This window comes from Oryx dammah, unplaced genomic scaffold (genome assembly GCF_014754425.2).
Source record: "Oryx dammah isolate SB20612 unplaced genomic scaffold, SCBI_Odam_1.1 HiC_scaffold_12, whole genome shotgun sequence".
In the NCBI taxonomy this organism is placed as follows: Eukaryota; Metazoa; Chordata; class Mammalia; order Artiodactyla; family Bovidae; genus Oryx; species Oryx dammah.
Genome location: NW_024070196.1, coordinates 37970287 through 37979137, shown reverse-complemented (window position 1 = coordinate 37979137; position 8851 = coordinate 37970287). Strand labels below are relative to the sequence as shown.

Below are 8851 nucleotides of genomic sequence, written 5' to 3'. Positions count from 1 at the left end.
TGACATTGTATAGGAGACAGGGAGCAAGATCATCCCCAAGAAAAATAAATGCAGAAAAGCAAAATGGCTGTCTGAGGAGGCCTTACAAATAGCTGTGAAAAGAAGAGAAGCAAAAAGTAAAGGAGAAAAGGAAAGATACACCCCTATTTGAATCCAGAGTTCCAAAGAATAGCAAGGAGAGATAAGAAAGCCTTCCTCAGTGATCAATGCAAGAAATAGAGGAAAACAGTAGAATGGGAAAGACTAGAGATCTCTTCAAGAAAATTAGTGATGCCAAGAGAACATTTCATGAAAAGATGGGCTCAATAAAGGACAGAAATGGTATGGACCTAACAGAAGCAGAAGATATAAAGAGGTGGCAAGAATACACAGAAGAACTGTACAAAGAAGATTTTCACAACCCAGATAATCATGGTGGTGTGATCACTCCCACTCACCTAGAGCTGGACATCCTGGAATGTGAAGTCAGATAGGCCTTAGGAAGTATCACTATGAACAAAGCTAGTGGAGGTAATGGAATTCCAGTTGAGCTCTTTCAAATCCTAAAAGATGATGCTGTGAAAGTGCTGCACTCAATACGTCAGCAAATTTGGAAAACTTAGCAGTGGCCACAGGACTGAAAAATGTCAGTTTTCATTTCAATCCCAAAGAAAGGTAATTCCAAAGAATGCTCAAACTACCGCACAATTGCACTCATCTCACATGCTAGTAAAGTAATGCTCAAAATTCTCCAAGCCAGGCTTCAGCAATACATGCATCGTGAACCTCCAGATGTTCAAGCTGGTTTTAGAAAAAGCAGAGGAACCAGAGATCAAATTGCCAACATCCACTGGATCATCAACAAAGCAAGAGTACTAGAAAAACATCTATTTCTGCTACGTGCTGTAGAATCAAGGAAAATTTGTAAAAATAAGAGATGCAGGAATACTAGGTCTCAGAATGATGGTACACTATTAAGTAGGTTTATTCTAGTTGGTTTCACAGATAAAGTGAGCCTTGAAGAGATGAGAGAGTCTACCAAACAACTGTTTGGGGAAAGAAAATTCCAGGCAAAGAAGACTGCTCTGAGAAAAAATTCTTAGGAGGAGGGCATCACAACCCACTCCAGTATTCTTTTTATTTTATTTTATTTTTTTTAGCAGAAAAGAGTTTAGTTTAAGTGCTTTTTATTTTTAGATCAACCATCATTTTATTGGAGAAGGAAATGGCAACCCACTTCAGTATTTTTGCCAGGAAAATCCCATGGACTGTAGCCTACCAGGCTCCTCAGTCAAAGAGTCGGACATGACTGAGCGACTCACTTTCACTTTCAAACATTTAATATAAAAACCTTTTAATATACAAAGTGCAATCACAACAACATCCACATAGCAGTGAGGGGATGGGCTTGAGGGTGGGGAGCATGGCAGGGGAGGAAAGTCCCTATTACTTCCCTGGTCTGCACTGTGACCTGAGAACAAGAGGTTTTGGCAGAGCTCAGATCAAGGCAGCCAGAAGCAGAAAGGTCCTGAAACCTATATTGAGACAGACTAATAACAGCAGGCCCCTTCAAAATGCCATTGTCTCTAAGGAGCAGCCTCCAGGGAAAGCCAGATCCAGTTGGGAGGTAAGAGGAAGATGGTTGTGACTCAAAGGAGAGTCAACCATCTTTACTCAGTATCCTGCTGACCACCTTTATGGGAATAGAGTTTTCCAGAGTGCTACTGAATTGAAAAGACCTAAAAATCACCCTAGCAAAAGGACAAGAAAGTATGTCTGAGTCCATCTTCTACCAAGACCCCTGGCCTGGGACTCCAGAAAGCTGGGTGGATCTGCTCAGATGGTTGGGAAAGGAAGTGAATGTCAGAACATTTGGCCCAACAGGGTCGGAGCCTTGCCAGGTATTAACCAAGAAAGCTTCAAGTCAGGCCTGAGTGGTCTATTAGAAGAGTTTTGGGTTAATGGCACTCCCTGGATGATGGTGACACAATGGCCCACAGATGGGGTTTATAGTGTGTGTGGAAGACAGAAAGGACACAAGAGAGAAAGAATTAAGAGCTGAGTACTTGCTTCTTTCAGGCCTGGGCAGTAGAGGGGAAATTATCCTCTGGGCCAAGGCTAGAAGAAACCAGAAGCCCCTTTCTTCCTGGGGTCCAGGTTTTGACTGGTCTGGATAGCTCATGCCCCCAAAGTCCTCCACATGGCCTCCCCGAGACTCTCCAGGAGGCCTGGCTGTCCCTCCAGATGTGCCAGGAGACTGGCTGTGGTCCCAGCTGGGCCCAGGTAGGGCCTGGAGTCCAACAGTTAGATGAAGTCCATAGAGTTCTGATGGAGGAGGCCCATTTTGCAGCCAGGGAGACCCAAGCCCTCGATACCAGTGCAGCTGAGGGGGAGACAGCAGCCCAGGGTGGGGTCCTGGTTCTCTATGACTTCCAACCTGTTGGTGTTGTTGTCCCAGTTGATGTGGAAGCAATTCACCTGGGGATTTGAGGCCAAGATGTTCCACTGGAGCTGAGAGAAGTGTGACTTTGGGGGCAGGTTCTCACACAGCGAGCTGCTGAGGTACCCATTGTCGACGTTGTCGCTGACTCAGATGAACTCCTGTCTGTGGTCGCTGCAGGTGATGAGGACCATGGTCACTCCCAGGGCATCCGTCTGGAGGATGAGGAATGGATTAGCGGCATACGCCTGAAAGATGAACATGTGTCTCCCTGCCGGGACAGGGCCGACCAGCAGAGTCTAGGATTTGATCAAACTCGCTTTCAGCTGAGCCAGTATAAACGATCTTCCACTCCAGGTAGTCTGCCAGGGCCTCATTGCACTTGAAGCTGATCTCGAACCAGAAAGGGCTATGGAAAAGGCTCGGATTTTCCAGTACCATCATGCTCAATACTGACACCTTAGCCATCGCCTCATAGGGTCGCTGCTGAGGCCAGAGCTGGGGCCGAGCCGGCAACTGAGTCTTGTCAGATCAGCAGAGTAGCTTTGTCCAAGTCGGCTCCCACCTTTTCTGACTGCGATCTGAAGTTCCACTCCAGTATTCTTCCCTGGAGAATCCCATGGACAGAGACTGGCAGCTATGGTCCATAGAGTTGCAAAGAGTCAGGCATGAGTGAAGTGGCTTAGCACACAGGGCGCATGCCTGGCGTACTTGAGGAACCACGAAAGAGATAATGAGACTGGAGCAGAAAACAAAGAGAGAAAAGATGACAATAAAGATTTGAGGACGTAGTAACAAATCTTGTGGGTCGAGAGGATTTTTTTAATGGAAAAAAAAAGGTGTTTATGTGCTTATAAAAATGCTCTGTAAAGAGGAAAATAAAACGAAGCAAGAAAAGGTTGCTTCTTCATTTTTTTTTTTAATACTTCTGCCCTTGATGAGATAAGAGAAGATGTGACTCCTTCCTTAATAGAGGCACACCTAGAACTTTCACTGGGACAGTAGAGACAGCAGAGTAAATGAGCAGGATAGGATGCAAGTTGTTAAAAATGATGGTCTCTCAAGTGCAAATACTATTCTGATATTTTCTGTTTTCCCGATAAATAGGAAGCATGGTTATCCAATTTGAATGAGATTGAGAGAAGAGATCTGAAGTGGAATGAGGAGAAGGCATGGGATAGTCTAAGGGAATAGAAGAGTGAATTGTCTGGGTTATGACATAAGATTTTGAAGCAGCACTAAAAACCCACTTGACCTTAATGTGGCTGTGGGTATAAAGTGAGATCAATCTTCATGTCTGTAGGTAATTTATTAGGCATATTCAGCTGTTAATGAGTTGGATACAAGCATGATGACTGATGTCAGAAAGGCACAAAGAAGTGATAGAGGAAAATGGAGATTTAAAGTTTTTGCAAGGACAGGATTTTCATGAGGAATCAGGAATTTTACTTCATATAAGGAATATTAGGATCCACAGATGGTGATCTTAAGAAAATGCTTCTTTAGCTTTATCATGCACCACAAACCCATGAACACATGTTAAAACACAGATTATAGATTCACAAACTTGGAGTTCTAGATTCAGCAGGTTTGGTGAGGATCCTCAAAATTTGCATTCCTAGCAGTTTTCCAATTGGTACTTATACTATTGTTCCAGTAATCACACTTAGAGATCTTTTTTTTTTTAAAGATAGTCTTAAGGATATTTAATCTCTTGTTTTTCACTTATCTTCTATTCTCATTCTTTGAGATCATCTATCTGTATTTCATGTATTTATTAATTGGTTCATTTAACATGGTTGACTCTTGTTCAAGAGTCATGTAGAGGTTAGAGGAACTGACTCTCCTCACAGTTGAAAGTCTGTGTGTATAACTTATAGTCAACCCTTCATATATGCAATTCCTCTGCATCTGTGATACCACATACATGTATACAAACCACTACAGATTGTGTAGTACTGTAGCATTTATGATTTTGAAAAATCATATACCAGTGGACCCATGCAGTTCAAACCTATGTTATTTTAGAGTCAACTGTATATTCATTTATATATTAATATATATTATATATATATAAATATATTAATATATATATATAAATGTTTATCTGCTTTAAATTCACCATAAATTTTCTAAAGATTTGAGATGAAAAGATAACCTATACTGTTATGGTTATGAAAAAGTAGTATAAATATAATCCCTTCTTTATCATTTTTACCAGTATGTCCTGGCTAGAGCTTTCATTAGTAGATAAGATCTCATTATTTTTAAATTAATTTTTCATTGATATGTAATAATTATACTTTAAAAATGATGTATTAGGCTTATATTACTCTTTCAGTTTAAATCTGTAAATGGGTTTTTGCATATTTTCCAAACAAAAACTCTTCAATGTAAACCAACAAAAAGTGAACAAATTTTTTATCCATGGACTTTTATTCTCCTTTAGCACTTAGAGAAAAAAGGAAAATCTATATTGGATCATAAATAGCATTGTAAGCAAACCTATATTGCTCTGGAAAATGTGTGGTCACTTTTAAATTACTATCAGTACAAGCAAATGCACCAGAAGGCTGTCTCTGAAGCAACATGCCAAATCTAGCAATAGGATGATTTTCCCTTTGAAGGGAGTAGACAGGTCTCCAGAAGGAACATTTGGTGAAGAATCTGTCAACTGCCTTTATTACCTTCTGAACTACCTCTAACTTACAGGTATTCCCAGTTTTGTAATGCAGATAATTTGAGCTCCATCTGTGGTTGATGAATATTTTTCAGTATGCTGTTACAAATTATGGCTTTAGGCACTGTTGCACCTTCTCCCTGCAAATTCAACTACATAAATTGCTTTGTTTCTTCAGTCTGAATACATTTACATAGTGAGAATGCAGTGAGGGAAATAGGAGTCATTATTTTTCTGTTGTAATTTGTTGGATAGATTGCTTCCAAAAGAAGGCTGGTTTAAATTTTATGCTGAAATTATTAACTGTGATTATTAATTCTTAAATATTAAATTCAATTAATAGTTGGCAAGATAGAATAGTAGAAAGACCCTGAGCTCACTCTCTCTTATAAGCATATCAAATTCACAATAATGTGGAAAACAGCCATCAATGAAGAAAGACCAGAACTACTAGAAAAGATCCTTCACAACTAAAGCTATTAAAAAATAAATCACAATAAGATGGGTAGGAGGGACAGAGTTGCAATATAGTCAAGTCCAATACCTTCAAGTGGACTGACCACAAAGAGGAGAAAAATTATACTACAGAGGTTCACCCAAAGGAGTGAGAGGTCCAAGACCCATATGGGTTCTGTAGCATGGGAATACTGCAACAGGAAGATGAATCCCTGGAGTTTTTGCTTGCAAAGGCCACTGGGGCTTCCTTGGGGAGTTCCAGAGTGTGAGAGGAAATAGTGATGTCACTCTTGAGTGACACCCACAAAATCTCATATGCTCTGGCTTCAGAGCTCAGGGAAGAAGCCATAATTTGCTAGATGCTTAGATCAGACCAACCTGCGGATGCTGAAGATTCTCCTGGAGAGGCAGGAAGTGACTGCAGCTCACCCTGGGGACACAGACACTAGTGGAAGCCATTTAGGGGAGCTCCTTCTACCTTGTGGACACTGGTAATGCAAGTGTTATTTTGGAATACTTCCTCTAATGTATTAACCCAGGACTCTTTCTGGCCCTGATCCAATGGTTTGTAGTCACCATTGCTGGGATGCCTCAGGCCAAGCAACTAATTTTCTCACCTTCTAGCCATCAAGCTGCCTTAAGACTCCTTTCAAGAAACCCCAGGCCAACATTATCAGGAAGAAACACCATTTACCAGTCATCCAACATCAGTTCTAGGACCCCTGTGCCCTTTAACCAGACCCCAAGAGCCCTGGGGTCTCCTGGACTAGTCTCTACCCACCAGTAACCCATCACTAGCCCTTGGGTCCTTGGCATTCTGCAATCTGCTAGTTTGTGACCTCGTGTTGACAACCAGCCACTGGCAATCTTCACACAAGGCAGGACCTAGCAACTAACTGGACCAGTGGTCAACTAATTCTACCAGGCTGCCCACATAGTTATCCCACCACCAGGAAAACCACACAACTCTTACAGAAGTACCTCTAGAGCATACAGCTCTGGGGACAAGAAGAAAGTGTGCTGCCAGGATGTATAGAACACATCTAAGAAAATGCATTTCTCCAAGGCTTGGAACTATAACCAATTATCAAGTAGATAAAAATAAATATAGCAAATCAGGAAAAATAAGGTGTCAGAGGAATATGTTCCCCAAAAAGGAACAAAATAAAACAACACAGGAAGGGCTAAGTGAAGTGGATATAGGCAGCCAACCCAAGAAAGAGTTCAGGATAGTGACTGTAAAAATAATCGAAGAACTAGGAAGAAGAATAGATGCACAGAGTGAAAAGCTGGAAGTTTTTAACAAAGAGACAGTATAAAGAACAACAAAAAATAGATGAAGAGTACAAAAGTTGAAATGAAAAACATCTAGAAAGAATAAAAGCAGGCTAAATAATACAAAGGAACAGATGAATGAGCTGAAAAACAGAGCAGTGGAAATCACTGAGGCTGAACAGAAGAGAAGAAAGAGAAAAGAAAAAAAGGAGGACTGCTTAAAAGACTTCTGAAATAGCATCCGAAGAGAATGTAGACCAACAGAATATATAGAATATAGACCATAGATAGACAGAAGGAGGATATAGAGAGAAAGAGGCTGAGAGCATAGTTGAAGACATAATAGCTGAAAACCTCCTTAACCTGGGAAAGGAAATAGATATCCAAGAAGTGCAGAGAATCTAGTTTAAAATCAACCCAAAGAGAACTGGAGCAAGAGACATTATAATTAAAATGGAAAAACTTAGAGAATATTAAAAGTAGCAAAGGAAAAGCAACAAGTAGCATACAAAGGATGCTATTCAATGTGAGCCATATCAAAATACCAATGGTGTTTCTTGCAGAACTAGAACAAATGATTTTAAATTTTACATGGAAAGTGCAAGAGACCCTGAAGAGCCAAAACTATCATGAGAAAAAACTAAGCTGGAGAAATACTCCTTGACTTCAAACTATACTACAAAACTACAGTAATCAAGTTGGTAAGGTACTGGCACAAAAACAGACACACGGGTCAATGGGTTAAAGTAAAAGGCCTAGAAATAAACCCAGGCAATACTGGTCAATTAATCTATAATAAAAAACATTATCTTTAATAAGTGGTGCTTGGAAAACTGGATTGCTACCTGTAAAGAAATCAGATAAGGGCATTCTCAAACACCACATATAAAAATAAGCTCAGAATGGATTAAAGACCTAAATGCAGGATGGAAAACCATAAGACTCCAAGAAGAAAACATAGGCACAACACTCCAACATAAATATTAGCATACTTCTGAATCTGTCTCACAAATAAAAGGGAATAAAAGCAAAAATAAACGTGTGGTCAAATTAAACTTAAAAGTTGTTGCACATCTAAAAAACCCGAATGAAACAAAAACCCTACTTAATGTTTCATGTTAGAAAATGTTTGTAAATGATATGACAGATAAGGATTTGGTTAATATACTAAGTACATAAACAATCCATACAACTCAACATCAAAAAAACAACTCAATTTAAAAATAGGCAAAACACCTGGATAGGCTTTTTTTTTTTCCAAAGAAGACAAGTACAACAAGCACCTGTAAAGACTTTTTAACATCATCAGTCTCCAGAGAGATACAAATAGAAACTATAATTATATATCACCTCAGACCTGCTAGAATGGCCATCATCAAAAATAACACAAATAACAAATGTAAGCAAGGATGTAGAGAAAAGCAAACCCTTACACACTGTTGGTGGGGCTGTAAATTGTTGCAGCCACTGTGAGAAACAGTATGAATTTCTCAGAAGACTAAAAATAGAACTACCATAAGACTGAGCAATTCCACTCCTAGGTATATATCTTTAAAAAAAAAAAAAAACCCTGCAAAACCCTAATTCTTTTGAATTAGATGAATGTACCTCAATGTTTATAGCAGCATCATTTATAATGATATTATGTCTTTCCCTCTCTGACTTATTTCAGTTGGTATGTGCTCAATCGTGTTTCATTCTTTGCAGCCTCATGGACTGTAGACAAGGAAGCAAAGTAAACGTCTATCAACATGTGAATGAAAAAGATGTGGTATATATATATATATATATATATATACACACATATATAAAGGAATATTATGCCACTACAAAAAAGAATGAAATTTTGCCATTTGCAGCAATGTGGATGGACTTGGAGGGCATTATGCTAAGTGAGGGCTTCCCAGGTGGGGCTAGTGGTAAAGAACCCACCTGCCAATTCAAGAGATGCAAGAGATGCAGGTTTGATCCCTTGTTTAGGAAGATACCTAGAGAAGGAAATGGCAACCCATTCCAGTTTG

The 8851-nt window shown here is 39.7% G+C and overlaps 1 pseudogene; it reads right to left on the bottom strand.

Moving 5' to 3' along the window:
- Positions 1-2283: 2283 nt before the first annotated feature.
- On the bottom strand, positions 2284-2887 carry LOC120870993 (annotated as a pseudogene).
- Between the last annotated feature and the right edge of the window lie 5964 nt (positions 2888-8851).